The 25,694-nt window shown below is 48.0% G+C and overlaps 10 non-coding genes across 10 annotated transcripts; all 10 read left to right on the top strand.

The window, feature by feature from the left end:
• Positions 1-2,851: 2,851 nt before the first annotated feature.
• Positions 2,852-2,923, top strand: Trnam-cau (transfer RNA methionine (anticodon CAU)). The gene has a single exon. It is a non-coding gene; the product is annotated as a tRNA-Met (tRNA).
• Positions 2,924-3,100: 177 nt separating this feature from the next.
• Trnam-cau (transfer RNA methionine (anticodon CAU)) lies at positions 3,101-3,172 on the top strand. Its single transcript has one exon. It is a non-coding gene; the product is annotated as a tRNA-Met (tRNA).
• Positions 3,173-3,349: 177 nt separating this feature from the next.
• Positions 3,350-3,421, top strand: Trnam-cau (transfer RNA methionine (anticodon CAU)). The gene has a single exon. It is a non-coding gene; the product is annotated as a tRNA-Met (tRNA).
• A 177-nt stretch (positions 3,422-3,598) lies between these two features.
• Trnam-cau (transfer RNA methionine (anticodon CAU)) lies at positions 3,599-3,670 on the top strand. Its single transcript has one exon. It is a non-coding gene; the product is annotated as a tRNA-Met (tRNA).
• Positions 3,671-3,848: 178 nt separating this feature from the next.
• Trnam-cau (transfer RNA methionine (anticodon CAU)) lies at positions 3,849-3,920 on the top strand. Its single transcript has one exon. It is a non-coding gene; the product is annotated as a tRNA-Met (tRNA).
• A 6,167-nt stretch (positions 3,921-10,087) lies between these two features.
• Trnav-uac (transfer RNA valine (anticodon UAC)) lies at positions 10,088-10,160 on the top strand. The gene has a single exon. It is a non-coding gene; the product is annotated as a tRNA-Val (tRNA).
• Positions 10,161-10,393: 233 nt separating this feature from the next.
• Trnav-cac (transfer RNA valine (anticodon CAC)) lies at positions 10,394-10,466 on the top strand. The gene has a single exon. It is a non-coding gene; the product is annotated as a tRNA-Val (tRNA).
• A 3,234-nt stretch (positions 10,467-13,700) lies between these two features.
• Positions 13,701-13,773, top strand: Trnav-cac (transfer RNA valine (anticodon CAC)). Its single transcript has one exon. It is a non-coding gene; the product is annotated as a tRNA-Val (tRNA).
• Positions 13,774-13,852: 79 nt separating this feature from the next.
• Positions 13,853-13,924, top strand: Trnav-cac (transfer RNA valine (anticodon CAC)). Its single transcript has one exon. It is a non-coding gene; the product is annotated as a tRNA-Val (tRNA).
• A 10,535-nt stretch (positions 13,925-24,459) lies between these two features.
• Positions 24,460-24,532, top strand: Trnav-cac (transfer RNA valine (anticodon CAC)). Its single transcript has one exon. It is a non-coding gene; the product is annotated as a tRNA-Val (tRNA).
• Positions 24,533-25,694: the final 1,162 nt, after the last annotated feature.

The following is a 25,694-nucleotide window of genomic DNA, read 5'->3' as shown; positions in this document are numbered from 1 at the left end:
TTAAGAGCGCAGTCAAGATGATTGCGATTGAAAGGGGAAGCATTAATAGCCAAATGCAAAAGCGTAATGAAAAAGAACTCCAGTGCCAACTCGATTTTCTTATGTGCATGGAAAGCAGCAATCCCGGCATGTACATAAAAGCAATTCGTGAAGTAAAAAACAAACTGGAAGTAATTGCAACGGAAAAGTATAGGGCCGCCGTGATAAGTGCGCGAGCTGAGAAGATGTGGCTTGGTGAAATGCCCAGCAAGCGAGCGATGTCCGATGAAAGAAAATATGCGGCTCAAAATGAAATACGACAGATACTCTATTGCAACGAAGTGACATCAGACAGGAGTAAAATTGAGCAAGCATTTGTTGAGCATTACAGCGAATTATTTGCGAATAACAAGGGCGGGAAAACTGGGCTAAGAACCGAGGTTATTAACTTAATACCCAGGCTTGATGAACAAGTTAAGACGCGATTAGAACAGCCAATAAGTATAGATGAAGTGAGAAGTGCCATTAAAGAATTGGCTCCAGGAAAAACACCCGGACCAGATGGAATAGGCGCAGCTTTTTACAAAATGTTCATCGAGGAAATCAGCCCCATTTTGCATAAGGTAATTCAAAACGCTTATGAGGAAAAATTGTTACCGCCTTCCTTTCGCGCTGCTCATATGGTTTTAATACCTAAAACGGATGATCCTGCGAAACTTTTATCAGTAGGGGCCTATCGCCCAATAACTCTTACAAATGTTGACTATAAAATCTACACAAAAATTTTGGCTAAACGTCTGCAAAGCGTTATCATGCTTCTCGTTGGACCGCACCAGACATGTGGAATAAAAGGGCGTTCGATATGTACAAATGTGCATGTAGCCCGCAGTGTTCTCGAATGCTGTGATGCTATATCAGGACGAGTTGCAATGTTACAACTCGATCTCGCTAAGGCTTTTGACCGTGTCACACACGATGTTCTTTTTTCTGTGTTTCAGCATGCCAATGTTGGCAAAGTGTTATCAGAAGGTTTAAAGATGGCTTATAAGGATTGTACTGTGCGCATTATAGTTAACAAGAACCTCACCCAGAATATTGACGTCCGGTCATCTATAAAACAAGGATGTGCGTTGTCATCACTGCTCTTCGCTCTTTACCTTGAACCTTTCTGCCTTAGTCTTATTAATAACGAAAAGGTACATGGTTTCAGGCTTCAGACGCATCACGTGAAAATCCTTGCCTACGCTGATGACGTAGGTGTTTTTTGCACTGACCGCAAAAGCATAGAAGAAGCCATTAGCGTCACCAAAGATTTTTGTAAACAGACAGGCTGCGCGATAAACTGGGAGAAAAGTGTCGGTTTCAGGTACGGAACATGGGACGTTAAACCAGAAAAATTTGCGAGCCTTACGTGGGCAAGAAGTCCGTCTACGTATTTAGGCGTTCCTCTTGAGCATTATAACCAAACAGCAGATTACTGGGATGACCTGAACAGGGTGAAGGAGAAAGTTGGAGGATGGCAAGGCCGTGAATTATCGATGTTTGCTCGGGCCAGTGCGTGCAATATGTTTTTGATTGCCAAAGTGTGGTATGTGCTGCAATTTTTATCAATGTCACGCGTCCATGTGCAAAAACTGCACCGAATATTTGCGGTGTTCATTGGGGCTCCAGTTGGGAGAGAGTTAGCCGAACTAATCTATTACGCTCAGTGAAAGACGGAGGCCTGGGCCTTTCGCATCTGTTCATCCGGCAGATTGTGTCGCGTTTTATGTTCATGCGGGACCAGAGAGACCCGTTTTTGAGAGAAATGATGCAAATGCGCTTGAAAAATGTATTGCCTGAATTTGTTGTGTCTAGTGCGACTACATTTGATTGTGGCGTAAAAGGTTACCTCAGAGAAGTAGTGACGACATTTAGGATACTTAAAACACGCTTCTCTTTCGAGTACCTAAGCTTTGTACCGAGAAAGAAGCTGTATAAAGATTTAATTGATGTGATGATACCAGTCCCATTATACAGATCCCTAAACAATGGAGGCCCAGGGCAGGATGTTTTAAAGAGAGTTAGAAGAATGACTGTTAGAGGAGCTGTTAAAACGTTCTTTTTCAAATTACATACAAACACACTCCCGGTAAAAACATGGCTAGATGAGAAAGGAATATTTGTACCTTGAACGACCAACTGCCTCTTGTGTAAGAAACCCGAAACCATCGAGCACACGTTTATTGATTGTTGGGATCCAGTATTTTTTTGGGATGTGTTGCAACGAACCCTGAAGAAAGAGTTACCGATAACACCATATGGAATTCGATACCTTTCAGTACAGATTGAAAATAACGTTCCTTATGACATGATTATGATACTGGGCCTTCATAGCCTTTGGGTCACAAGAATGGCAGTTAGGCACGCAGACCCCAAAATAAAGTCAACCAGGGAAAACTTTATAGAGAACGTAACCTACATGCGCGAGGTATACAGCTCTTTAGCCGAGCCTCCAGATTGGCTTTCGGTACTTGATGACTTGGCAAAAATGAAGAAATTTTAGTCTACCACACTGGTCAAGCAGACCAAAGTGGTTTTTATCTATGTACTTGCTTTCAGTTTGAATAAAAGTTCTAAAAAAAAGCAGAGTGGCGCAGTGGAAGCGTGCTGGGCCCATAACCACGAGGTCCGTGGATCGAAACCACGCTCTGCTACATATACTTTTATTTTTCTCACATTTTACAGAAATATCTCACCAGCGCGTTATTTCATGTCCGCGTGCAATATTGTATGCCATGAATCGCTCTCATGCACGACGCCTCCTTTCCGCGCTTTAAGAAGCTTCAATCGTTTATACAAATGTGAGCGAATTTACACGCATTAGCAGTAAAGCAGAGTGGCGCAGTGGAAGCGTGCTGGGCCCATAACCCAGAGGTCCGTGGATCGAAACCACGCTCTGCTACATATATTTTTATTTTTCTCACATTTTACAGAAATATCTCACCAGCGCCTTATTTCATGTCCGCGTGCAATATTGTATGCCATGAATCGCTCTCATGCACGACGCCTCCTTTCCGCGCTTTAAGAAGCTTCAATCGTTTATAACAAATGTGAGCGAATTTACACGCATTAGCAGTAAAGCAGAGTGGCGCAGTGGAAGCGTGCTGGGCCCATAACCCAGAGGTCCGTGGATCGAAACCACGCTCTGCTACATATATTTTTATTTTTCTCACATTTTACAGAAATATCTCACCAGCGCGTTATTTCATGTCCGCGTGCAATATTGTATGCCATGAATCGCTCTCATGCACGACGCCTCCGTTCCGCGCTTTAAGAAGCTTCAATCGTTTATAACAAATGTGAGCGAATTTACACGCATTAACAGTAAAGCAGAGTGGCGCAGTGGAAGCGTGCTGGGCCCATAACCCAGAGGTCCGTGGATCGAAACCACGCTCTGCTACATATATTTTCATTTTTCTCACATTTTAGAGAAATATCTCACCAGCGCGTTATTTCATGTCCGCGTGCAATATTGTATGCCATGAATCGCTCTCATGCACGACGCCTCCTTTCCACGCTTTAAGAAGCTTCAATTGTTTATAACAAATGTGAGCGAATTTACACGCATTAACACTAAAGCAGAGTGGCGCAGTGGAAGCGTGCTGGGCCCATAACCCAGAGGCCCGTGGATCGAAACCACGCTCTGCTACATATATTTTTATTTTTCTCACATTTTACAGAAGTATCTCACCAGCGTGTTATTTCATGTCCGCGTGCAATATTGTATGCCATGAATCGCTCTCATGCACGACGCCTCCTTTCCGCGCTTTAAGAAGCTTCAATTCGTTTATTACAAATGTGAGCGAATTTACACGCATTAACAGTAAAGCAGAGTGGCGCAGTGGAAGCGTGCTGGGCCCATAACCCAGAGGTCCGTGGATCGAAACCACGCTCTGCTACATATATTTTTATTTTCTCACATTTTACAGAAATATCTCACCAGCGCGTTATTTCATGTCCGCGTGCAATATTGTATGCCATGAATCGCTCTCATGCACGACGCCTCCTTTCCGCGGTTTAAGAAGCTTCAATCGTTTATAGCAAATGTGAGCGAATTTACACGCATTAACAGTAAAGCAGAGTGGCGCAGTCATTCTGCTTCCGGCCACCGAGCGTGACGGTTCGCGGGATCATGGCCTCTTCAAGGGCAGCGACAGCGGTCACTTTTGGCCGCGGTAACAGGACTAACGACGATAAGGAATACCCGTTTATTTTGCCTCAATTGCCAAAAGGACGAGTGGCGATTAACACCATGTTTTGCACGGGGATGTGCGTGCGAGACCTTACAAGGTCGAGGATTTTAGGGACGCCCTGCTGCCGACAGGCTTGCTACCGGAGGTGGTGTGCATAGGGGCGTACCAGATAAACCACGTCTGGGCGGTGACCCTCACGGATGCAACCGCCACGAAACGGCTGATAGCCCACAAGGAACTGCAGGTGAGGGGACGACGGTGCGTCATCGTCGACCCACAGGACCAGCAGGTGAAGCTTAGGCTTCACTGGCTACTGTACGGCGTGGCAGACGAGGACATCCGGACTGCATTCGCGGCTTTCGGCAAGGTGGAGGAGGTAAGCCGGGAGAGGTGGCGCGTCCAAGGCATGGGGGACAAGACGTCAACCACCAGGACCGTGCTGCTCAAGCTGAAGAGCGGCGTCAAAGTGGAGGACCTTCCTCATCAGGTCTGCGTCGGCGGAGAGTTGGCCTTGGTTGTTGTTCCCGGCCGGCCCATGCAGTGCTTGCGGTGCCAGGGCACGGGACACGTCCGCCGGGAATGTAAAGTCCCCCGCTGTTCACGGTGCAGACGTTTCGGCCACGAGGACGCGGACTGCGTGAAATCGTACGGCGCCGTGATGGGCCCGGCTGCGACTGACGTTGCGGCAGAGCACGTCATGGACGTGGTGGAGGCGGAGGACGCTGCCAAAGGAGCCGGAGACGCGGTGCCATTGGCGACGAGCGGTGCTTCGTTGGCCGGGAACGCAGACGGCAAAGTGGCTGAGGCTGCTGCGATGCCGAGTGCGTCGGCACAAGTCGCGACTACAGAAGATCAGGCGACTGGGGGCGTTAGTGGAGATGCACCCATCGACGACACGAAGGCAATGCAACAAGACGAGGCCGTCAACGACGACGACCGGACTACGACTCCCGCTCCAGTCAAACGCACCCACGACGAGACAAAGGACCGAGATGAGGGTGCAACGAGCTCCAACGAGGGACCGCCGACAAAGACGCCTCTTGGGAGGCGATTAGGCTTCAAGCCAAAGCCCAACATCCCGCCGGAGAGAACGCCTGGCGACAAAGCGCCTCCCCCGAACAACGCCGGCAAGCCGGAAGGTTCCGGAGACGGCTAGCCGAGGGCTAGTCGTGAAAGGTAAGCACCATGCTCCGGGCCTACTTCATTCTTTAGTACAGCATGGCACCTGACCCGTCTCTCAGTATTGCCACACTAAACGTGCGAGGCTTGGCGGCTAGCCGTAGGCAAAGTCAAGTCCTAGGGTTGGTCACTGACCACGACATAGACGTTCTAGCTGTCCAGGAGACCAAGGTAGACGGGGAGGAGGAGACTGGGAGCATGGTGCGGCGTTTCACGACTAGATATTATGCGTTCGTGAGCCACGCGGTAGGGACGTCCGCCGGATGCGTCCTGTTTGTTAAGAAGTTGCCAGACCTTGTAGTACAAAGTGTGTTTTCATGTCAATCCGGAAGGATTGTATTTTGCGATTTTGTTTTTTGTGAAGTTTAATTTCGAGTTATATGCATATATGCGCCAAATGTTGTAGAAGAGCGTGCTTTACTTTTTTCGAATCTTTTTGAGTACATTAGCCGTGATAAGTGCATGATTTTGTTGGGGGATTTCAACTGTGTTTTGAGGGCTCGGGATCGATCCAATAGTGCCGGCATTCGAGATAAAAGCAGTCACATACTTTCTAAGTTGATTAGTGATAGTGAACTAGACGATGTATGTGACTGTTTGGAGGGAGAGCGGGAGGTGATGTATACACGATTTCAAGGCAGTAGTCATGCGCGGTTAGACCACTTGTACTATCGTGAGCAATATGAGCTCGAACACGGGAGCGCGTGGAAAATAGCCTCGAAACCTAGATAGCGTCATACGTGGATGGCGCTGCCGAAACCGGATGGGAAAGGAGGGGGGCTCTTCCACTAACTGTTGGCACCCCCGCTTCGCTAGCGTACAAAAAAAATGATAAAAGAGGCGTATCCGAACGCTCAGCCAACACCGCCTAGATTTAATACAAGCATGACCTGTGCATTATGGCAGTCTGCGTCACAGCCGATATCTCAGCAGCTGCATAGCCTGATGGGTCATTTGATGTAGCTGAGCGCGTTGATGTGAATTGATATCACCGCTAGCGGCCAGTGACATGCTACAAGCTATCGTTTTGCAGCAATGATATCGAGGCGGGAGTGTGAACAGCCAGCGGAAGCGCGGCGCCCTTTCCAATTTGTTTCCAAAAGCGGCCGCTGCAAATCGGCCGATGTAGGGTTCAAGGCTATTTTCCACGCGCTCGCGTGTTCGAGCTCATATTGCTCACGATAGTACATGTCACAAGACATGATTACAATGTGCCACAGTTATTCTGTCGCACCTGTGTCGTTCTCAGATCACTGCTTGGTGAAGTGTCACATCGGTATGAAGAAGAAGGAATCATCTTTTAACTGGGAACTATGGAATATGAATGCCTTACTACTAAAAGACGAACCATTTGTAGAGGCAATACATGAGGCCGTTATGGAAGTATGCGATGAAAGTACTGAAACCATAGCAGAGAATGGGAATGGTTCAAACAAAAGGTAAAAATGAAAGCAATAGAAAGGTCGAGCTGCTTAAAGTTTGATAGGGAAATGAAAGAACGAGACTTACGAAAGATACTTAATCAGCTGATAGCGCTGGAGTGCGAAGAGCCAGGGGCGTATAAGCAAGATATGCGAACCATCAAAGAAAAAATCGAACAGTTGGACAAAGAACGCTATCAAGGTGCGATTGTGCGAGCAAGAGCAAACGCATTAGTAGCGGGAGAGACGCCCACCAAAAGGGCACTAGGATTTGAAAAAGCTCATGGTCGACGTAATCATGTCGATAAGATCTCGTGGAATGGCACGCTCGTCGACGATAATAAGAGCATAGGCCGAGCGTTTTTAGAGTATTACCAGTCACTGTTTGCATATCAAGAAGCCAATGTAGATGAGTTCAAAAGGGTCTTTCTCGGTCGCATGCCGCAATTGAGTGACGACACGAAGGACCGACTAGAAGGGACTATAAGAGAACACGAAGTCGTAAAAGCAATAAATGATTTGAACAATGGCAAATCACCCGGACCTGACGGTCTGAGCGCGTGTTTTTTATAAAGCCTTCAAGAAAGAACTGTCGCCCCTGCTAACAGACCTGTTTAACGCCGCGTATGTGAACAAAGCTTTGCCGCCTTCTTTTGGTAAAGCGCATACCATCTTGATACCTAAGAGTGACAAAGCGGAGAAACTTAGGCTCGTGACATCTTATAGGCCGATATCCTTAACCAATGTCGACTATAAGATTTTCATGAAGGTTTTGGCAGCCAGACTTCAAAGCGTCATCAAAGAAATCGTCGCAGACCACCAAACGTGTGGGATCAAGGGGAGGTCAATTTTTTCGAATATTCACACGATGCGGTGCGTGCTCGAGTGCTGTGACATCACTTACGATGGCGTCGCAGTGCTCCAGCTTGACCTAGAGAAAGCGTTTGACTGTGTGTCTCATGATATTTTGTTTGCCATTCTGGATCACGTTAATGTAGGTGCCATCATCACTGAGGGAGTGGCGTTGGCGTATCAGAACTGCACAACACGCTCAATTGTGAATAAATCATTGGGGCCCCCCCATTAACGTCATGCGTTCTGTGCGTCAAGGCTGCCCCCTCAGTCCTCTTTTCTTTGCAGTTTACATTGAAACGATGTGTTTGGCGATAACTGAGAACGATCAAATACGCGGTTATAGCTTGGCAGCCACAGAAGTCAAGCTCCTAGCATATGCCGATGACATCGCCGTGTGTTGTACAAACAGAGAAAGCGTAACGGAAACAATACGCGTGGTGAAACAGTTTTGTGATGTAACGGGCAGTAAAGTGAACTGGGGTAAGTCCCTCGGTTTGTGGCACGGAGAGTGGTCCTCGGCCCCGGACAACTTTGCGAATGTGAGCTGGGTGAAAACCCCTACCAAGTATCTCGGTGTTCCCTTGGATAGCTACAAACAGAGCGAGGAATACTGGACGAACCAAATAAAAGAAACAAGAGAAAAAGCAGACAGGTGGAAAGGCATCAACCTGTCCATTTTCGCAAGGGCAACTGTATGTAATTTGTTTTTCATTACGAAGTTGTGGTACGTCATGCAGACGTTGTTTGTTCAAGAGTAAATGTGCAAAGATTGCACAGAGTGTTCGCCGTTTAGGGGCGAAGCTCCTTAGGGTGTGGGTCTGTCCCTCCTCTGTAGTAGTAGTAGTAGTCGTCGTAGTAGGTAGCCACGTCTACTTTTATGAGAAAAAAATTCCGAGAGTTGCGGCCGTAGCGGAATCGAACCAGGGAGCCCTCGCTTCTAAACGCGTGGCGCTAACCACTACGCCACGAAGCGCACATGGACAGGCGCACCACGATGGCAATAAATACCCAACATTAACGAAAGACTGCGCGTTTCTAACGCGTTTGTGCTAGCGCGTTACGGTCCGTGCAAGAAGCTGGGTAAGGACGCTGTGGCCTCTGCCTTACCCCCGTTTTAAACGCATGGCGTCGGCAAACGGTGACGTTCCGGCAGTTAAACGGTGGTAAGACTGTGGCCTCTTCCCCTTAGAGTATGCAGTTTCTAACGTTTGTTAGCGTCCCCTTAAGCGGGAGATTGCAATTATTGAAGGGCGCTGTTATAAAAAGAATGGTAAATGGCGCGTGTCATTGGTGGAAGTCAATCATTCGATTTAGTGCGGCGAACTGGGGTTACACGGAAGTACGGTTTAGAGATTCCCTCGGATTCGCCCACCCTCATCATCATTCACCCCGTGGATATGCGTTTTTATCTGGGACTCCAACTGGGAAAGATGTAGCCGAACAAACCTGTTCAGGCGGGTGAAGGAAGGGGGGCTGGGCTTGGCCCATCTTTTTGTATGACAGCTTGTCAATAGATTTTTGTTTTTTCGGGATGTGCGCGATCCATTTCTGCGTACGGTATTACAGCTCAGGTTAAGAGCCGCTTTGCCGGCACTCATTGTTAGTACCAACAGTATGCCAGGAATGATTCGCGGCTATCTAAAAGAAGTTGTTGATAGTGTGCGCTTTCTTTCTGTGTGTTTTTCTTTCGATTATTTATCTGGCGTGAAAAGAAAGACGTTATATAGAGATGTATGCGATATTATATTCCAGTGCCATTGTCCAGAGCGATATACAGTGGAGGACCAGGACAGGATGTCCTTAAACGGGTGAAAAGAATGGAGGTGCCTACTGGGGTAAAAACATTCTTTTTTAGGCTACACTTAGGAACACTGTCAGTGAAAACATTCATGGAAGAACGTGGCTTCCTGTACCATGGGGCTCATATTGCTTGATCTGCAAGCAACCTGAAACCATAGATCATGTGTTCTTGCATTGCTCGGTAGGTGTCTACTTCTGGGACGTCCTAAAACGGACAATGAAGAAGGATTTCCATGGAGTCCGCATGGGATAAGGTACCTAGCGATAAACAATGCGGACGGAGTCCATACGATTTAATAAGCTCCAGGGCCTCCACTGTTTATGGCGGGCGAGGATGGCTGGGTACCATTGCGACCCAGACGCTAGGCCTGCACACATTTATTTTCGAGAGAGTATGTCTCGCTTTAGTGCAATAAAGAAAACACAAGATTGTGTACCCGATTGGCTGTCGAGGTTAGAACCTTTGACAGCTTTAAAAGAATTTTAGTTAGACAACCCCAGTCCATGTAGGACAGGTGGCTTTTCTGTTTTTCAATATGTTTTGTAGTTATTTTCGTGCTATTGTTCTCTAGTGTGTGCTCTGTAAAACTGTCAAAGACCGGCAATAAAAAAAAATCGGTTCCCGTGGTGTAGTGGTTATCACGTGCGCCTTACACGCGCAAGGTCCCCAGTTCGATCCCGGGCGGGAACAAAGCTTTTTCATTTTTATTTCTATTGCGATCGTATACGCGCAGAAGAAAAGGGGGAGCGAAATACTCTACTCCGTGCTCGGTTCCCTTGGTGTAGTGGTCTATCACGTGCGCCTCCCACGCGCAAGGTCCCCGGTTCGATCCGGGCGGCAACAAAGGTTTTTAATTTTAATTTCTATTGCGATCGTATACGCCCAGAAGAAAAGGGGGAGCGAAATACTCTACTCCGTGCTCGGTTCCCGTGGTGTAGTGGTTATCACGTGCGCCTCACACGCGCAAGGTCCCCGGTTCGATCCCGGGCGGGAACAAAGCTTTTTCATTTTATTTCTATTGCGATTGTATACGCGCAGAAGAAAGGGGGAGCGAAATACTCTACTCCGTGCTCGGTTCCCGTGGTGTCGCAAGAAGTTTTTTTCCTCGCTAAAGGGGCATATACGCATGTATAGAAAAGTAATTATTATGGGAGATTTAACTGTGTACTCAGCGATCGAGATACAACAGGCAAGCGAACAAGTGATAAGAGCTGTCATGTCCTCAGTGAATTATTAGCCGAGTGTGACTTGGACGACGTGGCTGATTGCCGAGTCGGAACACGCCAGGTTCAATACACGCACTTACAAGGGAATAGTCACGCTCGTCTAGACAGGATATAAGTGACACTAGATGTTATACCCTTATGTCGGAGCTACGATGTCATGCCTCTGTTTGGTCAAGACATGCGTTGGACGCAAAGGAAAAGGCAACACTTTCACGTGGGAAATGTGGAAAATGAATTCCAAATTGTTAAAGGACGAGTATTTTCTAAGCAATGTACAGGAACATTTGAAGGAAGTAAAAACAACAAAGTGGCGCAAATCACTGAAAAATGGAAAATTTTTAAACAACGAATTAAGTTAACAGCCATCGACCGTTCCTGTAAAATAAAGTACGAAGAAAGAGCTAAATAGAAAGATCTAAGGGCAGTTTTGGAAAAATTAACGGCCTTAGAGTGCAGCCAGCCGGGCGGATACAAAGACGATTTACGCAGCATCAAAGCGAAATTGGAGCTATGCGATGAAGAGCGATATCGAGGAGCGATTATACGCGCAAGGGCAGAGGCACTGACACCAGATGAGACGCCAACTAAAGGCGCGCTTGGTCTGGAGAAAACGCATGCGCGGCGCAATCCTATAGACATAATTGAAGTAGATAAGAATGAAATAACCGACGGTGAGGACATAGCACAAGCTTTTTTCGAGCACTTCGAAGAACTTTTTTCATCGAGAACTGTTCACGTAGACGTCTTTAGAGCTGCGTTTTTGAGGCGTATGCCGCAACTCAGCGACGAGACGAAGAACAGGCTCGAGGCACCGATATCAACTCATGAAGTTTGAAAAAGCAATTGAAGATTTAAAAGCCGGAAAATCACCCGGTCCGGATGGCCTTTGTGTCGCTTTTTATAAACACTTTAAATCAGATCTATCGCCTCTACTCGCTGACGTGTTTAACGAAGCGTATGGAGTAAACGCATTGCCACATTCTTTCGGGCAAGCGCACACTGTACTTATCCCTAAGACTGACCAGCCTGCGAAACTGAAATATGTAACGTCGTACAGACCAATATCACTTACCAACAGTGATTAGAAAATATTCAAGAAGATAATCGCAGACAGGTTACAAACAGTAATAGAAACCATAGTAGGTCGGCACCAAACATGCGGAATCAAAGGACGAAGCATTAACACGAACGTACACATAATGATATCGATTTTGGAATGTTGTGACGCCTTAAGGGCGCGAGTTGCGATTCTTCAACTTGATTTGGAGAAAGCTTTTGACTTTGTTGCTCACAGTATTTTATTGCTATTCTTAAGCATATAAATGTCGGGTCCATAATTACTGACGGGGTAGCCATGGCGTACCGGAACGGCACTACTAAGCTTATAATTAACAAGACATTGGGGGCCCCCATCAGCATTCAACGTTCCGTGCGCCAAGGCTGCCCAGCCAGCCCACTTTTCTTCTCTATTTATCTAGAGAGTTTGTGTTTGGCAGTCATGGAGAACAAATGTATTCATGGGTTTACGATGCAAGCGTCAGAAGTCAAACGCCTGGCCTATGCTGACGACGTAGCCGTGTGTTGCAAAGACAAGGAGAGCATTTTACAGACGATAAATGTTGTGAAAAACTTCGGTGAAATCACTGGTGGTAGAGTAAACTGGAGCAAGTGCCTCGGTATTTGGCATGGAGAATGGCCTGAGGCTCCTGCTATATTTACGAATGTCAAGTGGTCAACAACGCCAGTAAGGTACTTAGCGCACCACTCGAAGCTTACAAACAGAGTGACGAATACTGGCAGGGCCAGCTTAAAAGTGCTAAATAGAAGGCTGAGGCGTGGAAAGCCAAATACATTTCAGTATTTGGCAGGGCTACTGTATGCAACTTGTTTTTCGTCGCTAAGCTATGGTATGTCATGCAATTCATTTTCTGTAACAGGGCCAATGTGCAGAAATTCCACAGAGTTTTTGCCGTGTTTGTGTGGGGTTCCGGATGGGAGAGATGATGTCGCAACAATTTGTTCAGACGGGTGAAAGATGGAGGATTAGGGCTGGCCCACCTGTTTGTTAGGCAACTAGTTGGACGTTTATTTTCTTTCGGAATAACGATGATTCCTTTTTTGCAAACAGTCTGTAGAGTTAGACTCGCGCACATGTTGCCAGAGTTGATTGTATGCTCCCAAGGTGTGCCGGCGGCAGTGTTTGGTTTCTACAGGGAAATTGTATTCAGTGTTCGTTTCCTTGCTGTACGGTATTCCAAAGAATATTTGTTTAAGGTCTCAAGGAAAAAGCTGCGCAATGATATAATGGACAGCCTTTTTCCCCCGCCTCTGTACAGAGCCATATACAGTCGAGGCGCAGGCCAGAATGTTTTTAAACGCGTCAAACGAATGCAGGGACCGCCAGGTATGAAACGTTTCTTTTTCAAACTACACACATGTACACTTTCTGTTGCAATGTTCCTAGAAGAAAGAGGCTTTTACATGCCATGGGGCTCACAATGTATAATTTGCAAACAACCTGAAACCATAGACCATGTTTTCTTACACTGCTGGGAAGGAGTATACTTCTGGGATGTTTTACAGCGCACAATAAAGAAAGAATTTCCTCTTGACCCACATGGCATCAGATTTTTGCCGATAGATGACGATGACGGAACACCTTTTGATCAGATTATGCTGACTGGCCTCTACTGTATATGGCGCTCCCGCATTGCAGGCTTCTATTGCGATCCCGATAGAAGACCAGCCCGTGTGTATTTCCGGGAACAAACAAGATGTTTTCTTGATGTAGTTGCAACACAAGAGTGTCCTCCACCTTGGATGGCCAGGATGGAACCCCTGGCCAATCTTAAAGAATTCTGAACAAAGCGTGTTACAATATGACAGGCTGCATGTGCTTATTATTTATACTTAACAGATGAGAAGTCCATCTGCGTTTGTGCATATGTTAGTTATGTTGGTATTCCTATGTAGCGCTGCTTACCGGTAATAATAAAAAAAAAAGGTTGCCGTGGTGTAGTGATTATCACGTGCGCCTCACACGCGCAAGGTCCCTGGTTCGATCCCGGGCGGGAACAAAGCTTTTTAATCTTTATTCTATTGCGATCGTATACGTGCAGAAGAAAAGGGGGAGCGAAATACTCTACTCCGTGCTCGGTTCCCGTGGTGTAGTGGTTATCACGTGCGCCTCACACGCGCAAGGTCCCCGGTTCGATCCGGGCGGGAACAAAGCTTTTTCATTTTTATTTCTATTGCGATTGTATACGCGCAGAAGAAAAGGGGGAGCGAAATACTCTACTCCGTGCTCGGTTCCCGTGGTGTAGTGGTTATCACGAGCGCCTCACACGCGCAAGGTCCCCGGTCGATCCAGGGCGGGAACAAAGCTTTTCATTTTTATTTCTATTGCGATCGTATACGCGCAGAAGAAAAGGGGGAGCGAAATGCTCTACTCCGTGCTCGGTTCCCGTGGTGGATTCTGCTTCCGGCAGCCGAGCTGAGCGACCGCAGGATGGCAGGCCCTTTAGGGGTGGCTACAGCGGCACGTTTCGGCCGCGGGTAACAGGTCTTTTGACGTTGAAAACGATTACGAAGTTGTACTGCCGACAGGACGAGTTGGTTTGAATTACTGTTTTTTTACATGCGGACGTCCGTTCCCGGCCATATCGGGTGGAAGACTCGCGACACGCTGGCGCGCCTGACGCTGCTCCCCGAGTTGTTGCCTTGGGGGCGTATCGTATGAGCCATGTGTGGGCGGGTGACGTTCAAGAATATGGATGCAGTGAAAAGGATCCTGGCCCTAGGAGACATCAAGGTCAAAAACTGCCGCTGCCTCGTCATCGACCCGGCAATCCAAGACGCGCGGATGAAGGTACATTGGCTGCTTCACAATGTACTTGACGAATATTTGCGACGTGCGTTTGCAGTGTACGGGCAAGTGACTGAAATCAGCAGAGAGCGTTGGCGGGTACACGGCGTGACCGACAAAGGCTCGACGACCCGTCTGGTGACCCTCAGGTTGAAGGTGGGCCTTAAAATTGATGCCCTGCCTCATCAAGTGAACGTAAGCGGCGAGCAAGCCCTTGTTGTTGTGCCGGGAAGAGCGCCCATTTGTCTACGCTGCCGAGGAAAGGGGCACATTCGTCGTGACTGCCGTGTGCCGCGTCGCGGGGGCTGCCGGAGGTTCGGCCATGAGGAGCACGACTGCACGCTCTCCTATGCCAGCGTCACCGGGCCCGTGGGTGGTGATGACTCGTCCGAGCTGCTTATGGACGAGCGTGACGCTGAAGACGCAGGAAGTTCGGGCGACGGAGCGCTAGCGACGACAGACCTGGCCAAAGTAAGTGGGCCGAACGCGACAACGGGGCTACAGCCCGCTGACCAGCCGTTGGAGCCGCAACCAGGGATTGCAACAGCCTCAGAGAGGCCAGAATCGTCTGAACCTTCCGGCAAGGAACCGGATGCTACCGCCGGACAGGACAATATGGACCAGAGCGAGAGCGCAGCCGGCGGCCTGGCCGGCAAGCGCCCTTGGGATGAAGGTAGAGACGAGACAAGTACTCCCGATAGCGGTGGTGGTGGGGCACCACCGACGAAGGCAGCAGGGAACAGGCGTCCATCTTTCAAACCGCGGCCGACAATTCCGGCCAGTCCACGGGCAGAGGCCAAGCCGCCTCTGCAGTCTACACCACCTGGGTAGGTGAGACTGTTCTCGGAAGGACATTAATGCGTAAGAGGCAAATGTCAGTGTTGCATGGGAGCCGCGATGAAAAACACGAGAATGGCTGAGACACCCACATTCACCGATTTAGGTCGTGCGATTTTCGTGCTTTCTGGCGAGCATTTGCGTGAGGTAGAAACCATATGGTAGCCCTGCTCATAACGACATCATGCCCTATAAATTAGAAAACAGCCTTACGCGTAGCAACGCTTAACATTCGAGGGCTGGGGTCTAGGAGGCGGCAGTATCAGTTGCGCCGCTTGTTTCTCGAGAATGAAGTTGATATTGCCGCCGTACAGGAAACGAAAGTTGAGTCCCAAGAGCAGACAGACCGCATGGTTTCGCCTTTCCGCGACCGCTACAGTGTATGTGTCAGCCATTCTCATGGTACATCCGGTGGTTGCTTATTTCTTTTGAAGAATTCAATTGGTATTGCTGTAGAGTGTTTATATAATGATACTTTAGGACGATTAATTGTGTGCGATTTTTCTTTTTCTAGCGTGAGTTGGCGCGTTGTTTGTGTTTATGCACCAAATAGAGAGCAAGAGCGCAAAACGTTTTTCGAAAACCTTGAAGTGCACCTTTCGTGTGATAGGACAATTATTTTTCTTGGAGATTTCAACTGTGTTTGCACTCCCGAAGATAGGGCAAGCAAAGTGCCGGTGCGCGATTGTAGTGCCTTGTTTTTGAATGCAATAGTTCACGTACGAGAGTTGGATGACGTAGGATGTGTGCTGTCTCAGAGTACTCGGTACACACATTACCAGCATGGATGGTAATGTGTGTGGATGGTAAGTCAGGCGAGGCTTGACAGAGCCTACGTGTCTACAGCATTACTTCCCTTGTGCTGAGACTACAGTGTTATGCATGTTTCTTTCAGCGACCATAGCTTAGTTATGTTTACCATCAATAAAAAAAGAAAAGCAGAGATTCAATTGGGACCTATGGAAGTTGAACGACAAGCTACTTGATGACGACACGTTTGTGGAGAACGTTAACATTGAATTAGACAAATTACTCAAGTGTAGCACCGGAAGTTTAATTTATACATGGGAGTGTTTTAAGAAAAGGTAAAAATTGATGGGCGATTGAAAGGGCATCTTGTATAAAACATAGCCAAAGGAAAGAAGAAAACAGTTGCAGTGTCGGTTAGATTTTTTACTCTGTCGAGAATTCGTGCCACCGGGCATGCGTAGTAAAGAAATTAAAGACGTTAAACGAAAGTTGGAGACTATAGACGCAGAGAGATATAAGGGAGCTGTGGTGCGCGCACGCGCCGAGAAGCTTTGGTGTGGCGAGATGCCCACGAAACGTGCACTGGCAGACGAAAGGAGCTACGCAACTAAAAACGAAATAAGGCGACAGAATATCAAACCGTCGTCACAAGCGATAAATTGATGATTGAACATGCGTTTGTGGATCATTATCGCGAATTGTTAGGAAGCATGAAAGAGGGCAGCGGCACATTCAGGGATGAATTCTTAACACTTATGCAGCAACTCGGTGACGATCTAAAAGGAAATTTAGAGGCACCTCTCACTGTCAAAGAAATTGAAACATCGATTGAAAAATTGACACCTGGAAAGGGGGACACCTGGTCCAGATGGCCTAAGCGCAGCATTATATAAGAAACATAAAAGCGCTGTGGCAGAAGCCTTATGCGCTGTTTTACATGAGGCTTACGAAAAGAAAGAATTACCAGCATCCTTCAGGAGGTCGCACATTGTGTTGATTCCGAAAACTGACGATCCCAGAAAACAACTCATATCGCCCGATAACCTTAGCGAATGTTGATTACAAACTTTTCGTGGGTGTTTTAGCCAGGCGACTTCAAACTGTTATTAAAGAAATAGTAGGACCCCATCAAACCTGCGGCATCGAAAGGAAGATCTATAACGACGAATATTAACATTGCAAGGAGTATTTTGGAATGCTGTGATGATTTTGAGAGTAGGGTAACGATGCTACAAATAGATCTCGAGAAGGCATTTGACCGCGTGACTCACGAGATACTTCTGTGCATTCTCGACTACGTAAAAGTGGGATCTGTGGTTTTGGAGGGGGTAAGAATGGCGTACACAGGATGCACTACGAGGATTGTAGTCAATAAGCAACTCAGCAAAAGCTTTCCGGTCTTATCAAGTGTCAAACAAGGATGTCCCGCGTCAGCATTACTCTTCGCTATCTATTTAGAACGACTTTGTCAAAAAATGCTTCAGAATGAACGAGTTCGTGGTTTCCGCTTGATGACCGCGGAAGTCAAAGTGCTTGGTTACGCAGGTGATATCGCGATCTTTTGTAATGATCAAGAAAGTGTCACAGTGGCTGCAACGGCCAGCCAAGGCAGCAACACTGGGCGAATAAGCAGAGCAACGCTGTGCGCAAGCGCCCCCGCAGGGGCGTCTGCGCAAGCAGGCGTTTGGTGAGTTGCGCCACCACGTACCCGAGCACACGAGGGTTGGACCCTCCCGCGTCTAACCGTGCGCGGCTTAGCCGTGTCCGGGGAAAAGGGGATCCTGGGGGTTGAGCCAACGCTGAGTGTTTGGACCTTTAAGGCCCCTCAGCAGAGGCAACACACCCCTTTGGCCTCGGCTTCACGTAGACGGCACTCCCGGACTGACCCACCCGGGGGAAATCGGTGGTCGCCTTTTCCTATCCCCCTCTCCAACCTTTTGCTTTCCTGTCTCCTTTCTTTAACTATCCTATCATCTCTTCTCTTCTGTCAATTCCTAATTTTCATAGGCGGCTTGGGTTAACCTTGTGTATGTGCCCTCCCTTGGGTACAATATATTAGGTTATAGTGGCAATGTACGGTTGGCGCCTGCAGCCTTACGCGTTAAGCACTGCAGCGTCCCCTAGTTGGGCTCCGTGGTGGGTGGCCGCCATTGCCGCCGAAATAAAACAAACCGTTATGGGAACACCAGCATTTCCCCGCCTACTTGATCGTCACCCTCTAAAGAGGGGACGCACCGATGAACTTAGCCTGTATTCCAACCGACCAAAAGAAATCTATCCGAAATACCATGTTGTACACAGTGAAAATGCTTCAAAACCGGCCAGATCCATTTCTCCATTCATAGTTGCGAAATCTTTGACGGAAGCTTTAGGCTCAGGTTACAAAGTCATCAAAATGGCTAGCGGAGACCTTCTTCTTGAGGTCCCTCAGAAACAACAGTACGAGAAACTCGGCAACCTTGTGACTTTCGGCAACATACCAATTACTGTATCACCACACCGATCAATGAATAGCTCACGTGGAGTCGTATCAGAAGCAGACCTCCTAGAATTATCAGAAGCAGAACTCCTGGAAGGGTGGAAAGATCAAAATGTCACCAATGTAAAACGTATCATCATCAGACGGGACAACAAAGAAATCCCCACCAAACATCTTGTCCTCACATTTGGATCTAGCGTTCTGCCTGAAACCATCGAAACAGGATACATTAGGTTAACTGTTCGACCATATGTCCCTAACCCTAGACGGTGCTTCCAATGCCAAAGATTTGGCCATGGCTCACAGAGCTGTCGTGGTCAAATAACTTGTGCAAGGTGTGGAGTACAGGGCCACTCCTCCGACAACTGTACTGGCACTCCTCACTGTGTGAACTGCAGTGGTGACCACGCATCCTACTCACGTTCCTGTCCAAACTGGAAAAAAGAAAAGGACATAATCACCCTAAAAGTCAAAGAAAATATTTCTTTCAAGGAAGCCCGTAAGAGGTGCTCACTTTTCCACAACACATCTTATGCTGATGCGGCGCGTCGGGGGGCAGCGTCGCAGCGGCCACTGCCACCTGCCCAGCCCGCACACAGCGAGCTGTCGCTTGTGGCCCCTGCCCCCGGGGTGGAAGGAGCTAAGCCTACCCCACCCAACCAGCAAACAAGCCCGGTTACCCTAGGGTTACCGGCACCACAACAGTCCAAGGAGGCATCCTGCGCTTCGCGTAGCGAACCGGCAGGACCGCCAGCAGCGCCCACGGTGGGTGCAGTCAAGGCTGCCTCATCCTCTCCGGCCCCTGCTGCCGCTGGCAACAGCCGGCGCAGCTCAGGCCCAAAGGCTGCCCCATCGACCTCCGGGCTGGTGGGCACAAAGGTCTCGTCCTTCGCGGCGAGACTTTCTCGCGAAATTTCTCGCTCGCAAGAGCGTGTGTCCAGCGCCTCACATGAGGCAATGGACACTACACCCATCCCGACGGCGCATCAAGCGCCTAAGGAGCGGCGAGGCTCCCTCGACCGCTTCAGAAAGGACAAATCCCGCGTTACAGGGCCTGGAAAAGGTTCTGTAATCTAAGGCAAAACTTCCTTTTTTTGTACACACAGCACCAATTTTACTTTCAGTATGGATATACAAATCATACAGTGGAACGTCCGAGGCATTCTTAGGAACCTCGATGATGTGCAAGAACTTCTCCACGAACACAATCCAAAAGTGCTGTGTGTACAGGAAACTCACTTAAAATCGGAACACGCTAACTTTCTTCGACAGTATGTTACGTTTCGTAAAGACCGCGATGATGCTCTTGCATCTTCAGGCGGTGTTGCCATTATAATTCAGAAAAGCATAGCGTGTCAGCGTTTACCGCTGCAAACGCCCCTCGAAGCAGTGGCAGCTCGACTTGTTCTCTTAAACAAACTCGTCACCATTTGCTCGCTTTACATACCCCCACATTACCACTTACACAAACATGAATTCCAGTCCCTAATAGACGAATTGCCAGAACCTTATCTTGTTCTTGGGGATCTCAATGCACACAGCGGACTGTGGGGCGACTCTCGCATCGATGCTCGAGGCCGTCTAATTGAAGGCTTTCTTTTCTCATCCGGTGCATGTCTGCTAAACAAAAAAGAACCTACATATTATTGTCTTGCAAACAAAACTTTTTCTTCTATAGATCTCAGCATAGCTTCTCCATCCATATTACCCGAACTTGAATGGGAAGTTATAAAAAACCCTTACGGGAGCGACCATTTCCCAATACTGCTGAGAGCAACAAGACAACACGAATCTCCACCACATGCTCCCCGGTGGAAGGTCGATGCAGCGGACTGGGAGAAATACCAAACACTTACCAGTACGATCTCGTGGGCTGACATGTCTTCGCTCGAAATTGATGGTGCCGTCGAGTATTTTTCTAACTTCATAATTGATGCAGCTTCTAAATGTATCCCCCAAACAAGTGGACTTTCTAGCAAACGCCGTGTTCCATGGTGGAATGAACAATGCCGGAACGCGCGTAGGCAGCAGAACAAAGCATGGAGGCAGCTTCGCGATTCTCCTACTGCTGAAAACCTTTTCAATTTTAAGAAAACCAAATCCCAAGGTAGGAGAACGCGCAGACAAGCCAGGAGAGACAGCTGGCAAACATTCTTATCAAGCATCAATTCATACACGGATGAGGCTAAGGTTTGGAACAGGGTCAATAGAGTAAGAGGACGACAAACACATCCTCCTCCCCTGGTACATACGCAGGGAGATAGCCTGGAGGACCAAGCGAACCATTTGGGTGCACATTTTGAACATGTGTCCAGTTCATCACACTATTCTCCAGCATTCACAAAATACAAAGCAGCAATAGAAAAACAAAAACTAGACCGAAAGAGCGCTGGGAACGAGCCATATAACCTACCTTTCTCCCTAGCAGAGCTGCAAGCATCACTGACCTGTTGCAAACAATCTACCCCAGGCCCCGACCGCATACTCTACGAAATGTTGAAAAACCTGTCCTCTGAAACAAAGAAAACCCTTCTCTGCCTGTACAACTCTATATGGACCTCCGGCGAGATCCCCTCTGCCTGGAAAGAGGCCATAGTAATCCCTATCCTGAAGCAGGGCAAGGATCCATCGTCCGTATCGAGTTATCGGCCCATAGCTCTAACAAGCTGCATCTGCAAAGTCTTTGAGAAGATGATAAACCGCCGTCTGATACATTTCCTAGAATCAAACAAGCTGCTTGACCCATACCAGTGTGGATTCCGCGACGGCCGATCCACCACTGACCATCTGATACGCCTAGAGACTCAGATTCGTGAAGCTTTTGTCCACAAGCAATTCTTCCTGTCTGTTTTCCTCGATATGGAAAAAGCATACGACACCACGTGGCGGTTCGGAATACTGAGAGACCTCGCACACTTTGGAATACGTGGCAATATGCTGAATATCATTGAAAGTTATCTGTCCAACCGCAGATTCCGTGTTCGTGTGGGTAATGCCCTATCAAGACCATATGTGCAGGAAACTGGAGTACCACAGGGTGGTGTGCTTAGTTGCACCCTTTTTATCATAAAAATGAACTCTCTGCGTCTGTACATCCCACGCAACATATTTTATTCAGTATATGTCGACGATGTACAGATAGGCTTCACGTCATGTAACCTTGCAATCTGTGAGCGGCAGGTTCAGCTTGGACTGAACAAACTGTCTAAGTGGGCAGACGAGAATGGTTTTCGGCTTAACCCACAAAAGTCCACATGCGTCCTCTTCTCCAGGAAGAGAGCTCTGCACCCTGATCCCAACATCGAGATACAGGGTGAGGGTCTACCTGTAAAAACTGAACACAAATTCCTAGGCCTAATTCTGGACGCGAAGTTAACGTTTATCCCACATCTAAAGTATTTAAGAAACAAGTGCCTGAAGACAATGAGCATCTTGAAAGTGTTGTCTCGCACTACGTGGGGTAGTGACACAAGATGTCTATTGAATCTATATAAGAGCCTCATTCGATCACGTATAGACTACGGTTCCATCATATATCACTCTGCGACGCCGAGCGCCTTGAAGATGTTAGACCCTGTCCACCATCTGGGTATCCGCCTCTCTACGGGTGCGTTCAGAACAAGCCCCGTAGAAAGCCTTTATGCCGAATCAAATGAATGGTCGCTACATCTACAGAGAACTTACTTATCCTTTGTATATTTCCTAAAAGTGAACTCAAACAATACGCACCCTGCCTACACAAGTATAAATGATCTGTCCAGTGCCCAAACCTTTCTGAACCGCCCTTCCGTGAGAAAGCCCTACGCACTGCGAGTAAGAAGTCTTGCCGAAGAAATGGATGTGTCGCTCCATGAGCACGATGTCATGCCCCCTCCTGTAGAGCTGCCGCCATGGCAGTGGCAGCTGATTGACTGTGATCTGTCCTTCATTGAGGTCACAAAGCATGCGCCGGTCGCACATATCCGTATGCACTTCCTCGAATTGCAGCACAAATACTCTTGTCCGGAATATTTTACTGACGCTTCAAAGTCACACACTGGCGTGTCTTACGCGGCGGTCGGTCCATCCTTTTCGGCTGCCGGAGTTCTACACCCAAACACAACCATCTTTACAGCGGAGGCCTACGCCATCCTGGCGGCGGTTAAACACATCAAACGGTTAGACATACCCAAGGCAATCATCTTTACTGACTCTTTATCCGTGTTGAAATGTTTAAAAACTCTCAGTAGGCACAGAAACCCCGTCATTATAGCTCTTTATTCCATAATTTGCACCGCGTATACATCCAAGCAACAAATTGTGCTGTGCTGGGTGCCAGGGCACCGCGAGATCGAGGGGAATGAGTTGGCCGACAAGCTAGCCACATCTGCTCATACAGACGCTGCCACTTCACCCATAGCTGTCCCTGTAATGGACCTAAAACCCTTTCTCAAGAAAAAGGTCAGGGCCTACTGGCAACGTCTGTGGGACAGAGAAACGAGCAACAAATTACACACTATAAAGCCTCAACTCGCTCATTGGCCACCAGAATCGAAGACACGCCGCACACAAGTTACACTTTGCAGACTCAGAATAGGACACACATACAGTACACACGCATACTTATTGTCCGGTGGCCATCCGCCTGTCTGTGATGAATGTGGCGAGCCACTTAGTGTACTTCACGTCCTCCTGCAATGCCCTGAACTAGAGCCTCAGAGAAAAATACATTTTTCATTATCGTTACGGCAGAATCTACCATTGCATCCATGTATGTTTTTGGGCAATGAACCTCTTTAAAATACCAATCCGTTATCGCGTTTTTAAAGGATATACCTAACTTTCGTGTTATATATCCAGGTGACTTGTAGCACGGTCTCTCTGGAGAGGCCGCTGCTGCGGTATTTTATTAAAGAAAGCACGTGCCTCCTGGTCTTTGTCTACAAAGGCTTCTGGTAGGCGTCGTGCTACTTTTATACTCTTAATACTCTAAGCACCATGACCATTTCTCATCCATTCACTACCCATAGATCATTCCACACGTCACTGCCATAATTCTATTCGATATATGTTTTACGCTTCTATACCGCGATTTGTTCTTAGGCCCCTTTACAGCCACATTGCATCCCGTCATCGGAACTCACTGATCATGGCAAACATACCATTCATTGTCTTGGCGCTCTTTGGCCACACTTGGCCCTTGCGCCACAAAACACCAAATATCATCATCATCTGTGCGCAAGCGCGGCCATATATGCGTTCCCGTGTCATCAATAAACGCTTCTTCTTGTGGTGACCACTGTGTGCACTGTGTGCATTTCACTGGGACGTTATGCAGAGAACGCTGAAGAAACAGTTACCCCTGGACCCGTATGAACTACGCTTTTTGCCAATAGATACCTCAGAGGAAGTACCGTAGGACCTCATTATGGTCCTGGGCCTCCGCGCTATGTGGAAAACTCGCATGCAAATTTGAACCTGCAGACTTGGTTGTAATACCGGTGCGAGAACACTTCATTGAGAGTGTTGTTTACGTGAGAGACGCTTACAAAGTACTGCCTGATCCACCACAATGGATGTCTGTACTCGATGAACTGGTGTCACTGAAAAGATTTTAGTACTGTGCTAGCCAAAGTGTGGCTGACACGTTTTATCATTTGTAACCCTTGATTTTGTACGTCGAAGACGGCAATAAAGAAAAAAAAAGTTCCCGTGGTGTAGTGGTTATCACGTGCGCCTCACACGCGCAAGGTCCCTGGTTTGGGCGGGAACAAAGCTGTTTCATTTTTATTTCTATTGCGATCGTATACGCGCAGAAGAAAAGGGGGAGCGAAATACTCTACTCCGTGCTCGGTTCCCGTGGTGTAGTGGTTATCACGTGCGCCTCACACGCACAAGGTCCCCGGTTCGATCCCAGGCGGGAACAAAGCTTTTCATTTTTATTTCTATTGCGATCGCAGAAGAAAAGGGGGGTGCGAAATATACTACTTCGTTTTCTTAAATTTTTGAGCGCAAACAATCAGGGACGAAGAAAAGCAGACACAAGGACGAGCGCTTTCTAACAACACTTGTGTGCTTTCTAACTCGTCGTTGTGTCTCCTTTTCTTCGTCCCTGTTTGTTTGCGCACAAAAATTTAAGTAAATGAATGTGGTCCAACTAGGCCGACTCATAGTTATGCTTCAACTCTACTCCGTGCTCGGTTCCCGTGGTGTAGTGGTTATCACGTGCGCATTCCACTTCCGGCCGCGAAAGCCTACGGACGTGGTTATCATGTGCTCCGATGGGGCGGTGTTTGCGGCTATGAACAGCCGCGGTAACAGGAATACTTCAGCTGAACATGAGGATTACGAGGTCATCCTACCGACTTTGCCCACAGGTGGTACAGTTTTGAATACCATATTTTTACATGCTGACGTGCGTGCAAGGCCTTACCGAGTTGAAGAATTCCGGGATACGTTGGACCATCTGGCACTGCTCCCTGAGGTGATAGCCTTAGGGGCGTACCAGATGAGCCATGTGAGGGCCATCACCTTCAAGAACGCTGAAGGCGTCAAGAAAGCCCTGGCTTTAGGTGAAATGAAAGTGAAAGGTCGCCGGTGTATAGTGGTGGACCCGATGAATCAAGACCTGCGCCTAAAGTTGCATTGGTTGTTGTTCAACGTTCCCGATGAAGATGTACGTGCTGCACTTGCAATGTTCGGGACTGTAACGGACGTCGCGAAAGAAAAGTGGTGAGTGTATGGCATCCAGGAGGAAAACCACGACGACGCGGACGGTGAGCATCAAGCTTCATGCAGGTGTCAAGGTTGATGACCTCCCGCACCAGCTTCGTGTCGGTGGGGAATTGGCACAGCTAATTGCTCCGGGAAGAGCACCAGTGTGTTTGCGGTGTCATACCGCGGGGCATATACGGCGCGACTGCCGTGTCCCTCGCTTTGCTCGGTGCCGTCGTTTTGGGCATGACGAGAACTCGTGTGTGAAGACATACGCAAGTGTAACAAGCCCAATGGGAAAAACGGACGTCACAGAGCTCGTCATGGACGAAGCTGACGCGGAAGAAGCTGCAGGAACGACGCTTCAAGTGAAT

This window comes from Dermacentor silvarum, chromosome 3 (assembly GCF_013339745.2).
Source record: "Dermacentor silvarum isolate Dsil-2018 chromosome 3, BIME_Dsil_1.4, whole genome shotgun sequence".
Classification (NCBI taxonomy): domain Eukaryota; kingdom Metazoa; phylum Arthropoda; class Arachnida; order Ixodida; family Ixodidae; genus Dermacentor; species Dermacentor silvarum.
The sequence above is the reverse complement of the archived record's forward strand: the minus strand, read 5'-3'. Positions and strand labels throughout refer to the sequence as shown.